Source organism: Balaenoptera musculus, chromosome 13, assembly GCF_009873245.2.
Source record: "Balaenoptera musculus isolate JJ_BM4_2016_0621 chromosome 13, mBalMus1.pri.v3, whole genome shotgun sequence".
Classification (NCBI taxonomy): Eukaryota; Metazoa; Chordata; class Mammalia; order Artiodactyla; family Balaenopteridae; genus Balaenoptera; species Balaenoptera musculus.
The window spans coordinates 5,842,658-5,862,762 of NC_045797.1; positions in this window are offsets into that span (position 1 = coordinate 5,842,658).

The window sequence follows — 20,105 nt, forward strand, 5'->3', positions numbered from 1 at the left end:
AGACTTCTTAGACTTGACACCAAAAACCTAAAGTCCATAAAAGGAAAGTTTGATAAATTGGACTTCATCAAAATTTTAAACTTTTATTCTGCAAAAGACCATGTTAAGAGAGTGAAAAGACAGGCTACATACTGGGAGGAAATACCTGCCAACAGCATATCCAACAAAGGACTACCATCTAGAATAGATGGAGAACTCTTACAACTCAACAGTTTTTTTAAAAATCCAATTAGACAATGGAGAACATGAACAAATGTTTCTCTGAAGAGGATATGGCATATTAGCATGTGAAAGGATACTCAACATCATCAGTCATGAGGGAACTGCAAAGTAAAACCCCAATAGATGCCACAAGGCACCTATCAAAATTGCTAAAATGTAGTAACAACACCAAATGTTGGCAAGAATGCAGAGCAACGGGAACAGCCTATAGCTGGTGGGAAAGTAAAATGGAACAGCTACTCTGGAGAACCAACTGACAGTTTCTTATAAAACTAAACAAGCAACTGGCATATGACTCAGCAATTGCACTCCTGGGCATCTATCCCAGGGAGATGAAAACTTAGGTTCACACAAAAACTTGCACGTAAATGTTCATAGCAGCTTTATTCATAATATTCCAAATCTGTAAACAACCAGATGCCCTTTATTTTTTAAATTAATTTTTATTGGAGTATAATTGCTTTTGAGTGTTGTAGATGTCCTTTAACAGGTGACTGGTGAAACAAATTCTGATACATCCATGCCATGGAATACTACTCAGCAATAAAAAGAATTTCCAATACAAGCAACAACTTGGATGAGTCTTCAGAGAATTATGCTGAGTGAAAAAACCCATCCCCAAAGGTTATGTCCTGTATAATTCCATTTATATAACATTTTGAAATGCAAAATTCTAGAAATGGAGAACAGATTAGGGGTCACCAGGGAGGAGGGTGGAGAAGGAGAGAGGTGGGTGTGTCTGTAAAAGGGATCCTTTATTGTGATGGAAATGTTCCCTAGCTTGTCTGTATCAACGTCAAAATCCTGGTTATGATATTGTATCATTTTGCAAGATGTTACCATTGGGGGAAAATGGGTAAAAGGCACACAGAATCTCCGTATTATTTCTTACAACCGCATGTGAATCTACAATTATCAGCAATTCTCTCAGAATCTATTATACAATTATCTCAGAGTAAAAAGTTTAATACAAACAAAATTTAAGGCTTAGCTTAAATAAGGCATTTATGCCCTCTCGTTGGTCCCTAATGAAATGAAGAACTGAGCTACGTGCCAAAACCTAGCAGAACGAACGACATTTGTTTTCTTTAACCATTAATAGATGCGTTTTTGGAAGAGAGAGAAAATTTCTTTGAAAGTTTTCAAAATGTATTCAATTTAATATTGAATACAAATTCACAAGAATTCAACAAACCTGTATAGATTTTATGTGGGACACTTAGAAGCGGAGTCTATCTTTCAGTTTCTGGAATAAATATGTTGAGCTACAGGTGTATATAGGTATCCAAGTCTGTGCACAGTGATTCACCACTGATGTTCATAGCAAAGAACAGTATTTCCAGTAACCCTCCTCTAAATATTCTGGGAAAGAATTCTTCTTTTGTATCTATGAATAAGCTATATCCTGACCTCCACATTTTTATTTACCATGATTGTACACATCCATAGTGTTGACACAGAGAGTGTAATTCTGTTGTGACTTGTTTCAATATGCCTTGTATATATTGACTCATTATAAAAGAGTGGTTTTTGGTTGAAATGTATTTCTACAGTTTTTCCAGAAAGTCTGTATTTCATATTTAATAATTTAACCATCAAATGCTGTTCTGAAAATAAACCTTCTCGAGGATAATTCATTGATGCTTATTTGATTGCTTGTAACAAGTCAATTGTTATAAAATTTGAATTGTAATGAAGCTATGGTTTGTGCTGTGTAATGCATGTGGAGTGTAAAATCTATTTTCGAAACTAGATATGTCTATCTAACCAAAGACTATTTCACTCCTGATATGATTTCCATGCTTGATTAAATAAATTTATAATATTTCTACACAGTCCTTTCATGTAATATTACAAATTGACATTATTAGATTTCTAAGAAAATAAATGCTATTACAATAAATCAGCAGTTACAGTTCCAATAGAAAGAACTAGCTGGGTGACTGTTGTTGATATGATTTTTTAAGGCTCTGAGTACAGTGCACTTAATTTGCAGACTGGAAAATGCTGATGTAACCACACTTTGGTGTTCCCACTCTTGGAAGTATTTGCCATTTTTAGCATAGTTGTTATTCTTCGAATTCAGGTCTACAAAAAAGCTCCCTTTTGCTAATAAGAAAACATGCCACTGGGTCACACTTAAGACTGTGGCAGAAGATGACGCATGCCCACAAGAGTGATCAATCCTGCAGCTTCTGCAGACCCCCCCCACCACCAACACTCCGGCTTCTCAGAGATGGTCTTATCTTAGAGACAGGGCAGAGAGAGACCAAGCGGCCCAAATGACCCAGGACTGAGGGTCCCCGGGACACAGGACTTTCAGTGGTAAAGTCAGAAAATCCAGGGCCAATCGAGATGCATTGGTCACCCTACCTTCACTCCACCTCACGCCCCAGGTCCTGAGCGGGTCACCTCCAGAACCGGCCCACCTTGGAAACCGTGCATTTGGATATTCAGGCACCTCCAACCTCACCTCCCTCCTTCCAGCCCTCTCTCCTGCTCCGGAGCCCTGAGCTGCTTCTCTGTCATCATCTGACTCCCTTGTTCAAGCAGGTGAGCGACAACGTGGTGGGATTACCGTGGAGAGCAAAGCCCAGCCCTCAGGAAGCTTATGTTTTGTACATAATAGGTAAACAAGCAGATCTTGAAGCCAGGTGACCTGGTCATGTCTGGATTCTGCTCCATCATGTCAGCCAGTATCCTCAGAATCCCCACTGTTTTCTGTTGGAACCACAGGGCAAACCCTGCCCTGGATAAATTCCGCGATCATCTCTGCAGCTGAATTGTAACAGAGAAAAGCCACGACCACAAGAATTGGTCTCACCTTACATCAGGCATCCTCATCCTTAACTGGGCCCTCCAGCTGCCCGGGAACCCCAGCGTGGTTCTCCATACAGCTCTCTCCCACTCTTGTAAGCAGCTGTTTCCAGGACTGTCTACAGTCTTCAGCCCCTGGAGCCCACCCCTCGATCCCCTCACTCTCAGCTAAAAAAAAAAAAAAAAAAAAAAAAAAAACACTTCCTGGAGATCCATGAAGCCTTCAAATGAACACCCCCTCAATCACAGAATTTTCTGTTCCTCTGTTCCTCCTTCTCTCCTGACACTCTCTGCTGCTGGATGATTTTTCTGGCTGTCCGGATGCGGGTGTGAGCATCCCATTTATGGGAGGTAGAAGCCAGTGCCACGGAAGAGGGTCAGATAAGGGAGAGTTTCAGGTGTTTTTAAGAGTACCTGAGGGAATTCCCTGGTTGTCCAGCGGTTAGGACTTGGTGCTTCCACTGCTGAGGGCCTGGGTTCAATCCCTGGTGGGGGAACTAAAATCCTGCAAGCCACGCCAGGTGGCCAAACAAGAAAAAGAGTAGCTGATATGCCGCGTGGTGGGAACTAAGCTGGGGAAGGAAGTGAAGGAAGGAAGGAAGGGAGGGAGGGAAGAGATGGCAGGAGAGGGTAATGCAGGAGAAGCTGGACCATCAGGGGACCCAGTGGGGGTACTTGAGCCCACAAGCTGGAAGGCGGGTCACTGGGAACAGAGTGAGATGTGTGGACGGGTGCTCTCCCAAGCAACAACATCGGTGATGGCAAAGGCCCTGCTGTGGTGGTGGGAGTGGAGGGCGAGGTGACCAGAAGATGGTGGCTGGGTGGTGCCGTGGAGAGTGAAGGGTGAGCAGGAGGTGGGGATGCCAGCCGGGGTGGAGGGGCACCAGGGAGTGTCCTGCCATCCTGGTTGTCAACTCTCGCTGAAGTTCACCGAAAGTCCAAAGTTGTGAGTTTTCAAGGAGCAGAGCTGTTTTGGTTTTCCTTGTTTTACTGCAGGAGTAATGATTTGTAAAACGTGGCCTTTAAAACAGACTGGCATAGCAGGAGTCCATTGTTTCTCAGCTTTGTGAATTTTGGAAACTAGTGAATCCTTTGAATCTCAGTTTCCTCATGTGTTAAATGGGGTCATTACAATACAGTGCCTGGCACAGCGTAAGGGTTAGAGATGGTGGTGTTATATGTCTCATTATTTTCACGTGTATGTTGGTCATCTGCCCATGTGTCAGCCTCCTCAGCAAGGCTGTGAGCTACGTGAGGGGCTGATTTCACACACCGCCCATTTGTGGCTCATGGCAAGTGCTGGACAAATGGATAAATGATCTGTGGGCTTTAGGCCAGAGCCCCTACCTTTCAGTGACACATTTCCTTTTCTCCTCCTCTGGCTGTGACTCTCCTCCCTGGCCTGCTTGCCCCTCACTGAGGTCTTCCATCCTCCTGACCACTTCCAAATAAGCCACTGACCCTCCCAGAGCTTCTGACGAACTCCCAATCCTGGCGATTTGTCCCAACAGCTTCGGTAAAGAACCGTGGCGCCCCCTGGTGGCTGTAGCTGGGACCTTCACCTTGTTCAGACCAGAATCCTGGCGAGAAAGAACCCAGAATGTAGAATCCAGGCCGGGATGAAACTGCGTCCCCGGAGCCACCAGCTACGGTCAGCAGAGTATCCGTGGTGGACGCACAGATATGCACACCGAGCACTCTGCTTTGCAAATACAATGTTTTCCTGCCCATGATGGCAGGACAAACGCAAATACTTCATGACATTTTGATAGTGATATTTTAACTAATTATTTTATTTATTTATTTTTCGTTATTTCTAAATAATTATTTAATTACAGCAGTTACTGTAATTGAACTCGTCCTATAAGCTAGGTATTTTACATACTTTTTTTAAAATCTCATTTAGTTTTTACATCCGCCCTGCAAGGAAGAAAAGGCTTCAATTTTCCACGTGGGAAATCTGCTCAGCAAGCAGCTCTCGGACCAGCATTCCTGGAACCCAGGACCAGGTAGGAGGCCCAGTGGGTACTAAACCCAGGTCTGTCTGATTCCAACCTCCTCTCCCTCTTCTCAATGCTTGGGGGTCTGGAGGAGAGCGCGGTCCGATCTGCGTAGCTTTTCTTCCTTGCATTCCGTCCTTGTCCCGGGTGAGTGGCCGTCCCTGGCGTGGCCTCAGCCTCAGGCAGGAGCAGCTGCCAGCAGGTGCAAGGACTGTAAATTAGCGGAGAATTTACTAAGTGCCCTGTGTTGCTCTTCACAAGCTGTACCTTGTTTAGTCCTCGTGCCAACCCTGGGAGGTGGGGAATTCTCGCTAACCGCCGACTGAGAACACCTGACCAGCGTCCCCCAGCGCGTAATTGGTGGTGTAAAGAAATTAATAAACAGAACCCTCAGCTGAATAGAGTCAGGTGACCAGAAGGGGGCGCTCCCACGCTGTGCCAGGAAACAGCTCAACGGGTAGCAGATTCTTCTCTCCTGGCAACAGTTCAGCCAAAGGAAAGCCATGGGCTCTTTGTTTACCCTAACCCTCCCAACTTCCTCTTCCCTCTATTAAAGAGTCCTCCTTCCCTTGCCACGCAGGCACTTGCACTTGGCTCCCCGGGGTTGCAGACCCCAAACTGCAATTCTCTGCTGATCCCTAATAAACCCATTTTTTGGCTGGAGAAATAACTGACCTTTGTTTTAGGTCAGCCGTGGCACCCATGTGAGCCCAGACTTCCAAGTCCATGCTCTGAACCACCACCCAACAGGCTTACCCAGGCTTCTTTGTGTCTTTTTCAGTATCAAATTGTGACTCACATTTTTATTTTTTTTTTTTTTTTTATTTTTTTTTTTTATAAATTTATTTATTTATTTATTTATGGCTGTGTTGGGTCTTCGTTTCTGTGCGAGGGCTTTCTCCAGTTCCGGCGAGCGGGGGCCACTCTTCATCGCGGTGCGCAGGCCTCTCACTATCGTGGCCTCTCTTGTTGCGGAGCACAGGCTCCAGACGCGCAGGCTCAGTAGTCGTGGCTCACGGGCCTAGCCGCTCCGCAGCATGTGGGATCTTCCCAGACCAGGGCTCAAACCCGTGTCCCCTGCATTGGCAGGCAGATTCTTAACCACTGCGCCACCAGGGAAGCCCTCACATTTTTATTTTGATTCAATAATATAATACTGCCAAGAGCAATAACTCAGGTGTGGGCTCTCAGCCTCCAGCCAGGCAATAGGAGCTTCTACCATCCAGCCCCACACCACACACGCTTCCTCTTGGGTCTTTGACTCTTGCTGCCCTTCCAGCCTCTTCATAGCTAAGTCCCTGCCTTAAACCCCTCTTTACCTGAAGTATCCTGTGATTGAATGCTGACTGACATGCCTTTCAACATAAAACAAATGTGCGTGGCATTGATCTCTTAGTTTCTCGTGGAAGAAAAAAGCCTTTGTTCTATCATGACTGTATCTCACATTTCCCAAATCATCATATAATATTTTAATAAAACCATGCTCCGGACCTGTCTTATATGAATGCCACTTTTTATAGACAGTTTTGAAAGGATTGTGTAGTTGACCTAAAAAAAAGTGTCTGGAAATGTCTGGAAATAATAAAACAGGGATTTTTGTTTATTTGTTTTTAACATAGCAGTTGTTTTTATTGTACTCATGGTGTACATGAGTACAACAAAAATAAAAATAAAAATTGTACTCATGGTGTACTTCTGCAAAGTAGCTGTTGATTTTTTTTTAATAAAGACTCAAATAATTCTCTCTCCAGACACTATATTGAAAAAGGAAAACTCTGCCCTGAATCTGGCTGGCACACTAGACACAGACAAAGCCAGCTGCAAGGTTAACTGGAAACAATATTTCTCCCAACATCATGCTACGGCTGTAAAACATCATAACAAACCCCTTTATGAGTAACTTCTGATTTTTTTTTCATTTCTATCACTTTATTGAAATATAATTGACATACAATCAACTACAGGTATTTAAAGTATCCAATTTGACAAGTTTTGACAATGTATACACAGTGAAACCATCATTACATCAATATAATGAACATGTCCATCACCCTCAAAGAGGTTTTCTCATGCCCCTTTGTAGTCCCTCCTTCCCACCCTCCATTCTAAGATAATGACTGATGTTCATTCTGTCTCTATAGAATAGTTTGCATTTTCTAGAATTTTATGTAAGTAGAATCACATAGTATGCATAATTTTTTACTGCTTTCACTCAGCATAATTATTGTGAGATTCACTCACGCTGTTGCATATAACCGGAGTTGATTTTTTTTTATTGCTGAGTAGTATTTCATTATATGAATCTATCATAGTTTTTTATCCATTTACCTGTTGATGGACACTGGGATTGTTTTTATTTGGGGGCTATTACAGATAAAGTAGCTATGAATATTTATCTCGTTACCTTTTTTTTTTAATGTGGCAACTACAAAATGTAAAATGTGCTCATGTTGTATTTTTTTTAATACACAAAAAGGTTAATATTTATTTACTGATTTCTTAGTGAGAAATCGTGTTCTAGAATCAGCAGCTGTCAGAAACTTTGACGTTTGAAATCTAATCAGTAATGTTACCCCAAAACTGGGTTCACCTCTTGGTAGGTGTTGAGCCAAAAGCTACAGCCAAGCCAAAGATGGGGAGAAGGAAGGATTTATTACTTGCGACAAGTAAGGAGAACACCGGGATCTTTCCCAAAGCAGTGTCTCCCCTAACAGCAAAATTGGGCAAGTTTTAAGCTAAGGTACATGCATATTCATGAAGGGGCTTGAGCAGAGGAGAACTCAGCATAGAACTGGGGCAAAGGTCGACAGAGTCCAGGCTTAGTTGACTGAAGTCAAGAGGGTCAGAAAAGGTCATTATCATCATCTCTTACATTCCAGTTGATCTGGTGGGTTGGGCGCTCCAGCCTTTAAATTCTGCAAAACAGCTCAAGAAAGAGCTTCAGGCTAATCTTTACCATTGAAACAGAACTTGGAGTCTTTACAACTGAGTTATTATCTTTGCTATTGTTATTTCTCTTGCCTGATAACAGTCGTTTGTTCTTTTATTCCCTTAAGATCATTATCACTGAGACCTGTTCAAGGGCAAGCACTGCGTCCAGGCTTAGATCACAAAATGGCTTCTCTTGTGTAAAAAGGCTACAACTGGCTCTTTTCCTCCGCGGGCCCCCCACCCTATCTGCTTACAGTAAGAAGGAAATATTCCACTTTGCCTGAAAGATCTGTGTCTTTTTTTTTTTGGCCGCTGGGCTTGTCAGATCTTAGTTCCCCGACCAGGGATCAAACCCGTGCCCCCTGCAGTGGAAGCACGGAGTTCTAACCACTGGACCGCCAGGGAAGCCCCATGAAGATCTCTGTCTTTAACATAGAGAAGCAGCCTCAATTTCCAAAGCAGACGCAGGCTGCAGACATCGGGCGTTCTAGAAGAGACTCTGTATTGCTATCTTAACTTGTCATTTCCAAGAAACAGGGCCCTGAGTTCATTTTGCGGTTTAGACCCAAAGCTGACCCCTGTTTGCCTTGAGGCTACCCAAACATGGCTTCATTAAAATTTTACCTGAACTCCCTTCCCCCGTATCACATAATAACCTTATCTCTTTCTTTCTTTCTTTGGTGAAATGCCCAGGCTCTGCTGGAATGCAGTCTCCCTTTCCAGGCGCTGATAAACCTGACCTTCCTGGACTTGGGGTTTGTCCTCATGCCTTTGGCTGAGTGAGCTAGCGAAGCTGAATCTGGCTTCTGTACCCCAACACTGAATTAAATCTCAGAGACAGAGCTTGGGTGAAGTAGAAAAGAATAGCTGTATTGCTTTGCCAGGCAAAGGGGGCCACAGCGGGCTCATGCCCCTCAAGACTGTGTCTCCCAACCTGGAGCGGGTCTTACAGTGTTTTAGGAGCAGGGCGTGGTCAGCTCATGGACACTCTTCTGATTGGCTAGTGGTGAGGTCATCGGGAATCGGCATCATCAACCTTCTGGTTCCAACCGGTCTGGGGTCTCCAGTGCTTGTGGGCAGCAGACAGTTAACTTCTCCCACCTGGAGGGGGTTTCAGTATCTGCAAAACGGCTCAAAGATATTGTTCTGTGCATCCCTTTCTTTTTTTTATAATTAATTTTTATTGGAGTATAGTTGCTTTACAATGTGTTAGTTTCTACTGTACAACAAAGTGAATCAGCTATACGTGTACATATATCCCCTCTTTTTTGGATTTCCTTCCCATGTAGGTCACCACAGAGCATTGAGTTCCCTGTGCTATACAGTGGGTTCTCATTAGTTATCTATTTTATATATAGTATCAATAGTGCATATATGTCAACCCAATCTCCCAATTTCTCCCAACCCCCCTTTCCCGTTATGTGTATCCCTTGAGGGGGGGAACCAGGACCCTGCCCCAAGGCTGCAGTATTGTTTCCTGACTGCTCCTCCTTTGTCTCTGCGTCCCCTCCCTTCCCTGATTAGCATCTGTTTGAACCTGCCCTTGGAACTCAGGGCAGGTCCTGGAGGCTGAATGAAGCCTATTTCCTGTAATCCAGAAACGGGGGACACAGAAAGGCTTTTGCGCCCAGGAGCCCCGCAGGGTCCTGCTCCGTGTCACTAGGGCGGCCTCCACAGGCCCAAATGTTTCCACTGCACAATCAGGGTGCCCCACCCTCCTTCCCAGCCACCAGGAGAGCTGAATTATTATTCAGAGTTGTTTCACGAGCATACAAACAGAGCAAAAGAGTAGAATGGATTGGAAGGAGTTAATTCACCAAAATTCAGAGACGGGCAAACAAGATCGTCTTTATTCCCCAACAGAGAATGCAGTCAACTTTCCCTTATAACTGTTACCCAGCTCAGATCCGGCTGCTTGCTGCTCAAAAATTCATACCTGAGAGAGGCAAAATTTGGTAGAAAGGAAAGTTGCTTGTAATCAGAATGCTGGCGATCTGACGAGGTGGTGGACACAGAGTCCCCCCAAAATCATCTCCCAGGAGTCTGCTCAGCCGTGAAAATGTTAAAGGGAAAAGGGGAAGTCATCTCAGTTAATCGTTGGGATAGGGGGTCAGACTCGTAGGCTTGTTGACTTCTTGTGCTCTTTCTTTGGATGCTATCGTGTTCACACAATTTGTTCATGACATCACTGAAGGGGAAGCTAGGGAAGAGATCTGGTCATCTGTGAATTACTTATTCTTCATTCCTACTTCTTTGATCTACGGAAAGAACCGACAGAATAGGCAAAGTATTGCCTGATCAAAAGATCTGCTAGGGCCGGAGATGAATAGAGCATGCTGGTGCCTGTTTAAAAGTTAGTTACAATGTAGCTTTGCTAAATTGACAAGAAAAGGGTTTTCCTGCTGAGGGCAGTTTCCGGCCAAGAGCTGCTTACAAATCCCCTCCCCCATCAGATATTATTCCATTGCCATGGAATTAGGGATGAAGGTCTGGCTTCTGTAACTTCTTCATGCTGAGAAAGAGTGTCGAGGTCTTAGTGTGAAAGATATCAAATGAGTTTGAAGCATCTCTTTTCTGACAGGTTTAGTTGCCCACTTACATATATGTGCAAAACAAGCTACAATTATTTTGATGCCCACCAAGATATAGTTTATTATGAGCAATAGTGTTAATTCCATTGTCTTAAGGTCAGTTCCTGGAATTGTGCTAGCCCTAGACTCAGTATTGCTCGAGATGGAGCAGCTTGTGTCATGGCCACAGTCTGATCGTCATGCAGTTGGCTTTTCCCTCTGGTGGCAGTTGGAATATCTGTAAAAACAACTCAGGAATGTGCAGCAGACACTGAATCTGTGACTCTATTGTCCTAATCTTTAGCTGCTTGAGCCCACTCTTTTGTGACCCAGGGAGGCCTGGAAGACTTCAGCTTTTCTACAAACAAGAAGCAGGGAACATGGAGGGGCCTTCGTACTTGGCGGGGGTGGTGGTGGGGGGAAGGGTTCTGCTTGGTTCCACAACCAGATTTAGTGGTTCTCTCCCTATGAGACAGTGATGGGTAAATGCTTAATATCACTGCCGAAGCTGTATTTCAGGGTACTGTTCTATAAGCCATGAGACATTCTGTCTCCAACAATTTATTATCTACTGATTTAATTAGAACTACTCAGTAAGTTTTAGGATGTCCTGCCATGGCGACCAGCAATTTCTGTATAGTCTACTTAGCTGATGTAGATTGTATCTCAGTGTTTCAGTTATCTATTACTGTGTAACAAATTTTCCCAAAACTTAGCAGCTTAACACAATATTTATTATCTCACACAGTTTCTGAGGCCAGAAAATCTCATGCATGTTGCTAAAATTTTTAGGGAATTTAAATCCAGTTAAAAATAAAGTTGCTCCTATTCCTATGTGAATGGAGATATTATCTATTTAAATTAAGTTAATATGAATGCAGCCTTGTGAAAGCTTTCAGTGCTGCTGTCCTCATTACTGTGTATGTTTTAGTGCATCAGTGTATTCATGCCCCTCAGGTCTAGAATACAAATACAATTCACGTTGGGATCCATAACTCATGGAAATTGTTCAGTTCAAAAGTAGAGCAAGCTTATAATAACATTAAATTATTTTAGGAAACATATCACTTAACTGCTCATTATGTGACCAAAGAAACACTAAGTGGGAAATATATATATAGAAATATAGATATAGATATACATATACATATATAAAGTGGTGTCATTAATTTAGGATCCTGGAGTAACCTTCTACTTTATACAGTAACTTCTGTTGCAGTGGTTGGTTAATGTAAATCAGCCCCTTTCTTCTGATAGGTTTTCTTTATTAAAAATAGAAAAGGTAAAGAGGAAAGACCTTTTAAAGTCTTTTCTAAGACAAATGGTATTTTTATATGTGACATAAAATTTATCATGCATTCTAGGAACCTGTCAATATTTTTCAAACACCTCATTAGGACTTAATAAAAGATAAGGCAGTGCGTACTGACTGAGGCCAGGGCAAAGGACTCAAACAGACGAGCTTAAGGACAGGCTACGCCACTTACAAGTGTATGACCTTGGATAACCTAAGTTCTCTGACCCTTCATTTTCTCAATAGTAAACTGAGAATAATAACACATAAATGCCATAAGATTGTTTTGAAGATTAAATGAGATGTGTAAGTAAAACCCTCTTAGCACTGTGCCTGGTGTATCATAACTGTTTTTTAAGTAATAGCTCTAATTATTACAGTCTATCAGGATATCACAAAGGCAGTGTAGCCACGTACAAATACAGAGCAACTTTATATGTCCATTGGTCAACTTGAAAAGTTAAAAATTCAGTTAACACAAAATAAGTAAGTATAAGAAAAAAGCTCGGTCTTGATCTCTTCTATATTTCTCTTTCTTTCATTTTTCCACTAGTCTGATATACCTTTGTCTATCTTTTTAGAGAAACTAAAAATATGTTTCAGTATGTTTCTTGTTTGCACCAGGGAAACTGAATTATTATTTGGGGTCTAGTTTTGTTACCCAAAGTCTTATTCTTTTAGTGAGTTAAGCCCACTCACATTTGTTGATGTAACTGATATGTTTGGTCTCAAATCTGTTGTAATATTTTATAATGATGTGTATTGTATTTGCTGTGCTTCTTTTTCTACAAGATGTGCATTCTTTACTCTTGTTTATTTAAATATGTTTGGTATTTAGGAAGGTTCTTGTTTTTGTTCTGGTGGTCACCTTTGTACTTACGCCTTTTTCTTTTCCTGCAGTGTCTAATCTGCTATTAATTCCATCCAGTGTATTGTTTATCTCTACAATTTCCATTTGTGTCTTTTTTATATCTTCCTTGTCTCTACGGAACAGATTCAGTCTTTTCCTTCTTGAACATATTAAACAGTTATATTAGCTGTTTGCTTTGTCTATTAATTCTATCATCTGGTCATTTCTGGGTCTGTTTCTATCGATTTATTTTTCTCCTCACTCTGGGTCATGTTTTCCTGCTCCTTTGCATGCTTTGCAATTTTTGATTGAATACCAGAGTACTGGAATTTTTAAGTCAATATTGTATCTTCTTGGGTACTAGATATTTTTGTATTCCTATAAATATTATTGAGCTTTGTTCTGGGATGAAGTTATTTAGAAACAGTTTGTTTCTTTCAAATTTTTTTCTTTTTTAAGTTGGTAACATGGAACAGCCTTTAGTCTAAAGTTAATTACTCCATTACTAAGGCAATAACCTCCTTAGTACTCTGTTCAATGTGCCGTGAATTAGGAGGGTTTCCACTCTGCTATTCTCCTCAGAGCCTCCGCAGAGGAGCGTACCTGTGCTGACACCTTGAGTTTTGAGAACCATGTCAGTCTTCTAACCTCCAGAACTTTAAGACAATAATACGTGATGTTTCAAGCCAGTACATTTGTAGTAATTTGTTACAGCAGCAATAGGAAACTAATACAGTACATATTCATGACAAATTAGCTCCCATGAAAAATTAGTAAAATGTGAAGAATAGGATACAGTTAAAAACAAAACTCAGTTACATGAATGAATTGGACCTTGCTCAATTCCGTTAAAGGAGGTGACCTTGGAAGTTTTTAAAAAATAATAATGTTAATTGATTTTTATTCTTTATGTCAGAGATCTAAGCAGTAAAAATGGGGAGAAATGAGAGAAAGTCTGATATAGACCCTCCCTCCCACATACAATAAAAAGAGTTTTCCTTGATAAAAATTGCCATCATTATTAAGGAAATATGGTGTTTGATCAAGCCAAGAAAGTGCTATAGGGACTTCCCTGGTGGCGCAGTGGTTAAAAATCTGCCTGCCAATTCAGGGGACACGGGTTCGAGCCCTGGTCCGGAAAGATCCCACATGCCGCGGAGCAACTAAGCCCGTGCGCCACAACTACTAAAGCCCGCGTGCCACAACTACTGAGCCTGTGCTCTAGAGCCTGTGCTCCACAACAAGAGAAGCCACAGCAATGAGAAGCCCGTGCGCAGCAAAGAAAAGTAGCCCCCTGCTCGCCACAACTAGAGAAAGCCCGCGCGCAGCAACGAAGACCCAACACAGCCAAAAATTAATTAATTAATTAATTAATTTTTTAAAAATGATGTCCGATTGTCATCTAAATACTTGCACCATTGGGCTCAGTTATTGGTTCTACCTGAAAGAAGAAAAAGTGAAAGAAGAAAGATTCAGAAGTCATATCTTCACAGCAGCTGAAAAAAAAGAGGAACTAATTCAAGAATTTCCTTAAAACACTAGGGCTTACCTGAGAAGTAATGAGAACCCAAATGAACTTCAAGAAGGCCAGAAGACCATAGAATTAGGTTTGGAGAAAATTGGTGTCTCTCCCCTTTCTATTCATTCATGGATTGATTTTTTATTTCACTTGTTTATTCATCTGCTCTAACACTTATTGATCATATACTTTATGCCAAGCCCAGAGTGGATACAACAGTGAATAAAATAAAGCCCGTGCCCCAACGGGGCCTCTATCACAGAGGCTGGTTGTTGTGAGGATTAAATGAGTTAATACAAATAAAGTGTGTAGAATAGGACCTGGCACATAGTAAACACAGAGGAAATGTTTGTTATTCTTACATTCTATTTTCGACCCACAATTTCACACAGAAAGAGAGAAAATTTGAGAGTGGGGAAGGAGCCTTAGGGTCAGGCAATTCAACATCTTTGTACGGTCAGGCAATCAAGATGGCTGTCCTCTTGCTCTCTGTCCATCCCCTGCTCAACCAGTCCCTGCTTCGCCTACACCCGACTCACATGACTATCCAATCCTCTTAATTACAGGACTTAATCAGTAACTGCCTACAAGCTTGCCCCCTGCCCCAGCCGCTGGTTCCCCTGGTAACTGATGAGCCAACCTGATGTCAATTCCCCCTATAACTGGTAGCCTCCATCACCCGCTCCCCACCCCCTCCCCGGGACTGAAGACTGCTGCGTTTCCTGCCTATGGTCTACAGTACACGGTGAGGTGTCTCCAGGACCTTGCTTAAGACTTGTAAGATCCCCTATCTAATGAACCATTGATGTCTCTGTTGCTGTCTCTGTCGCTCTCCAGGCTTTCTTCAGTCTTTTTTTTTTAAAAATAATTTTATTTATTTATTTTACTTATTTATTTTTGGCTGTGTTGGGTCTTCGTTGCTGCACGCAGGCTTTCTCTAGTTGCGGCGAGCGGGAGCTACTCTTCATTCGCGGTGCGAGGACTTCTCATTGCGGTGGCTTCTCTTGTTGCAGAGCATGGGCTCTAGGCGCACGGGCTTCAGTAGTTGTGGCTTGCGGGCTCTATAGCACAGGCTCATTAGTTGTGGCACTCGAGCTTAGTTGCTCCGCGGCATGTGGGATCTTCCCAGACCAGGGCTCGAACCTTTGTCCCCTGCACTGGCAGGCAGATTCTTAACCACTGCGCCACCAGGGAAGCCCTCTTTCTTCAGTCTTGAGGCTGGGCAATTACAGGGCTTGCAGGCCTGTAGGGGGCAGCCCAAGAATTGGCAAGCCAGCTAGGAGACCGAGGAAACTCCCATGAGCACCAAGACATCGGGAAATGAGGGAGGGGAATGGAAAGTTGCAGGGGGAATCATGGGTGGCCATCCATTAATATGTGGGCCCCTATGGCGGCTGTTCTTGATGCATGGAGGCCACCAAGAGAGTACAGAGAACTCACAGACACCCCTAAGTGTGTTATGGAGCTCTTGGCTGCCATTATAGTGAGAAAAGAAGCTAGACAATAAGGTAGTAGCTGCAGCTGTGGGCTGGCTGTTGCCTTTTATATTAAGAAAGGACTTAATATATATTAAGTATATATATTTACTTAATATATCCCCATATGACATCCAGGATGAGAAAAAGATGACAACAGTGGCAAGCAACTGACCCAAAAACCCAGACCAGACCTGTAAGACCCATCCTACTAATTTAATTGAACTGTTTCTTGCTATCAATATTGAAAATTATTGTTTTACTTCTAACTGTACTGTTGCCCCCAGTGTTCAGGATACAGAGAGAATTCTCTAGTGAACTTGTCGCTGAGAATAACTACTGTATAACAATGCTTGCTTTAAGTCCACTGCTAAAAGCACATGGACAATATTTGTGTAACAATTTGGTATAATTGATACAATGTATAGCCTCTAAAATGTTTCTCCATTGACATACCTCTGAGCTTGTCTGATTCGTTTTCCCCCATTGTGGATAATTAGGCAAACATATATACATATATACAGCCTAACAATCTCCATGTTGGAGACTTGGAAATAGAGGCCCAGAGGAGGCCCTCCCGGATCCCACAGGATATAAGTGGTGGCACCCACATCACACCCTGAGACCAGGATGAACACCCCTAGGAGTGATCTGAGAGATCCCAGCACAGCATTACTGAGTCAGACAACCAAATATAGGTGCCAACTCCATCACTCCCTAATTACACAGCCCTGAGCAGGCTCTGTTTACCCATGAGGAAGAAGAGGAAGATCTTGAGAAGTTCCACTGAGACACCAAACATGACAGTGCTTTTATTTTATTTATTTATTTTTTTAAGGAAGCCACGTGTTTTGTTTTGGTTTTTTTTTAATGTATTTCTTTCTTTATTTTTGGCTGCATTGGGTCTTTGTTGCTGCGTGCGGGCTTTCTCTAGTTGCGGTGAGCGGGGGCTACTCTTTGTTGCAGTGCGCGGGCTTCTCATTGTGGTGGCTTCTCTTGTTGCAGAGCACGGGCTCTAGGCACGCGGGGTACAGTAGTTGTGGCTCACGGGCTCTAGAGCGCAGGCTCAGTAGTTGTGGCGCACGGGCTTAGTTGCCCCGCGGCATGTGGGATCTTCCCAGACCAGGGCTCGAACCCCTGTCCCCTGCATTGCCAGGCGGATTCACTGCGCCACCAGGGAAGTCCACCTGATTTTTTTATTTTTTTTTATTTTTTTTTTTTTATTTTTTTTATTATTTATTTATTTATTTATTTATTTATTTTTGGCTGTGTTGGGTCTTCGTTTCTGTGCAAGGGCTTTCTCTAGTTGCGGCAAGCGGGGGCCACTCTTCATCGCGGTGCGCGGGCCTCTCACTATCGCGGCCTCTCTTGTTGCGGAGCACAAGCTCCAGATGCGCAGGCTCAGTAGTTGTGGCTCACGGGCCCAGTTGCTACGTGGCATGTGGGATCTTCCCAGACCAGGGCTCGAACCCGTGTCCCCTGCATTAGCAGGCAGATTCTCAACCACTGCGCCACCAGGGAAGCCCCCACCTGATTTTTTTAATTGAGAAAAACCCATGTCCTTTGTTAAAATATTGATATTACACACTTTTCTGGGGAGGGGGACTTAAAAAAAAACTTTGTTCCAAACAGAAATACCAAAAGAAGCAGGTTAACTCTGAAACATTTAACAGATTTCATTTAAACTCATATAGTCACAAACTCAAAATATCAAACAAAAACAACTTTGTGTGCTTAACCCCTTTTTTGTTTCAATTTTTTAACTCATTTATTTATTGGCTGCATTCTGTCTTCGTTGCTGCACGTGGGCTTTCTCTAGTTGCGGTGAGCAGGGGCTATTCTTTGTTGCGGTCTGTGGGCTTCTCATTGCGGTGGCTTCTCTTGTTGTGGAGCACAGGCTCTAGGCGCGTGGGCTCAGTAGTTGTGGCTCACGGGCTCTAGAGCGCAGGCTCAGTAGTTGTGGTACAGGGGCTTAGTTGCTCCGCGGCATGTGGGATCTTCCCAGACCAGGGATCAAACCCATGTCCCCTGCATTGGCAGGTGGATTCTTAACCACTGCGCCACCAGGGAAGTCCCTTAACCACTTTTAATAATGAAACTTTAAAAAAGGAAACATGTAGACTCCTCCACAATTTGGGAACCATTTAGGCAAGCAAATATTCAATATTAGACAAAAAGACAGCATTAAAAACTAAAAATCCTCAGATTTAAGGAGAATGCCTATTCAAGTCTTTGATACACATAAGCACGTGAGAAAACAAAGACTATTTTAAAAGAAACCAAGTCTGTGTGCTTACCCTTTCTTTAAATGTGACCTCCCACCTCTCTTTCATCTTGACTGCATACCCCTCACAAGACAGTACTTCACCTACACCGAACAGTGTTGGTCAACACGATGGGCTTACTGTGAAGCCCTCGAGTACCACCCATCACCCTCTTATTAAGGTTTGTACAGCCTTATAACTATCACCACTGTCATCAAGCCAGGGAATTTCAGCTCTCCAAAGATGATTATATATACACAATTCTGTCTCATCACACAGTTCGTAATATATAGCAGGTGATTATATAACCAACCATAAAGTAAGATGAATATTGACCGAGACAAAAGCATCAACTTTGTCTCCAGCCACAAATGAAACAAAGACACGTACACTTGCCACCAGATAGAGGTTGTGTTTACTCTGTAGTGCAGTCCTGAGGGCTCATACCACTCTAAGGGTGTTTAAATATAGAATCCATAACATATTTCTGGTGGCATCAGAATGAAGTGTAGGAGGCAAGGTCAGAGGGGCCCTGCGCTCACGGGCTGCCTGTGCCACATATGTAACAGAAAGGCCACTTTTAAAGCTTTTCAGATAAAGTTATTCGATCATGTTTGCCTTTTCAAAATTATTGCCATACTAGTTCACACTGAAGGCAAAAACAATAGTTAGAATTGCTTACTTACTAATAATACATTTTGACTTCTTTTAAATTTCAGACAAAGCTGTTGGCTACCACAAGTTTTGTAGTCTTTTGTCAAATTTAAGAAAATATAGGACAACACAAAACCATCCCTGGTAATGTATTTGCAGTTTGGTCTTCAAAAGCTGTAAAAAGTGACCAAGAAATCAAAAAATATAATGAGTTAAAACCATTAAAAAATATATTTGTTTTTCAATGCCACATGTTTGAGATAGCAGAAACCGAAACATCCGCCTTCAAATTCTCACTTCACTTGTATTTCGCAAAAGTGCTTTAGAATTTAGATTTCTATCACCTACACGGAGTGTATAGGCAAAAGGAAGCCCCGTGGAACCGCAGGCCAGCGGAGTCTACTCCCAGGGCCAGGGCGTGACCCCAGGCTAACTCACCCACTACACGCTGAGCACTCAGATACACCCAGGACTGCGGGACACGCGCACGTGAGCGAGGGGGTCAGGCACCACGGTGCCTTTGCCACTCATTCCTGAAACTCAACCCACTTCAAATCCTGACTCTATTCCATAGGCCAAAGGATGCCACTCTCATTTATTTGGTGTCAAATTCTTGTTTTCTCAAATCCTTATATCGGCACCTTGGTCTCTAGAATAAACTGCCATTTCCTGCAGAACGGCCGTCAAACAGAGCCTTTGTAAACTAGTGAGCTTCAGTACCCCCTGCAAAGGCTTGACAATGCCTCCTAATCCTTCACAGCTGGAAGAAGGATGGTCCCGTCATTTGACCAGCCACCTTGCATTGAGAGGTAAACATCTTTTTTGGACTATCTGTCCAGAAACTGAGTAAACTACCAATTGAGCCCTGATTTTATTTTGGTCAGCATGTGCACATATTCACATGCAATTACCCAGAACGATGAAAGACTGGTAATAAAACCTATGTGCTCTGCCCCATGTCAGATGCTGGAAAGTAATCTTAACTACACAATACTTACAGATGTGGATTTTTAAAAGATTGATAAACCACTTTTCTAGGATGTCTCGGATGTTTTTTATTTTTGTTTTCCAGTGTCTTTTTTTTTTTAACATCTTTATTGGAGTATAATTGCTTTACATTGTTGTGTTAGTTTCTGCTTTATAACAAAGTGAATCAGCTATACATATACATATGTTCCCATATCTCTTCCCTCTTGCATCTCCCTCCCACCCTCCCTATCCCACCCCTCTAGGTGGTCACAAAGCACTGAGCTGATCTCCCTGTGCTATGCGGCTGCTTCGCACTAGTTATCTATTCTAAATTTGGTAGTGTATATATGTCTCGTATGTTTTATTAGTTATTCAATTGGTGTATGAGTCACTTTGCCTTATTTATCTGGCAAAAAGTATGTTAAAATCTGATTCCTTTGACAAGTAAGTTTTTGTCTGTTAGGTAAGGGATAAGTATGCTATCCATCTATCACCAACTTCTAGAATTTAAAACTAACCCCTGAAATATCTTTATTTAGG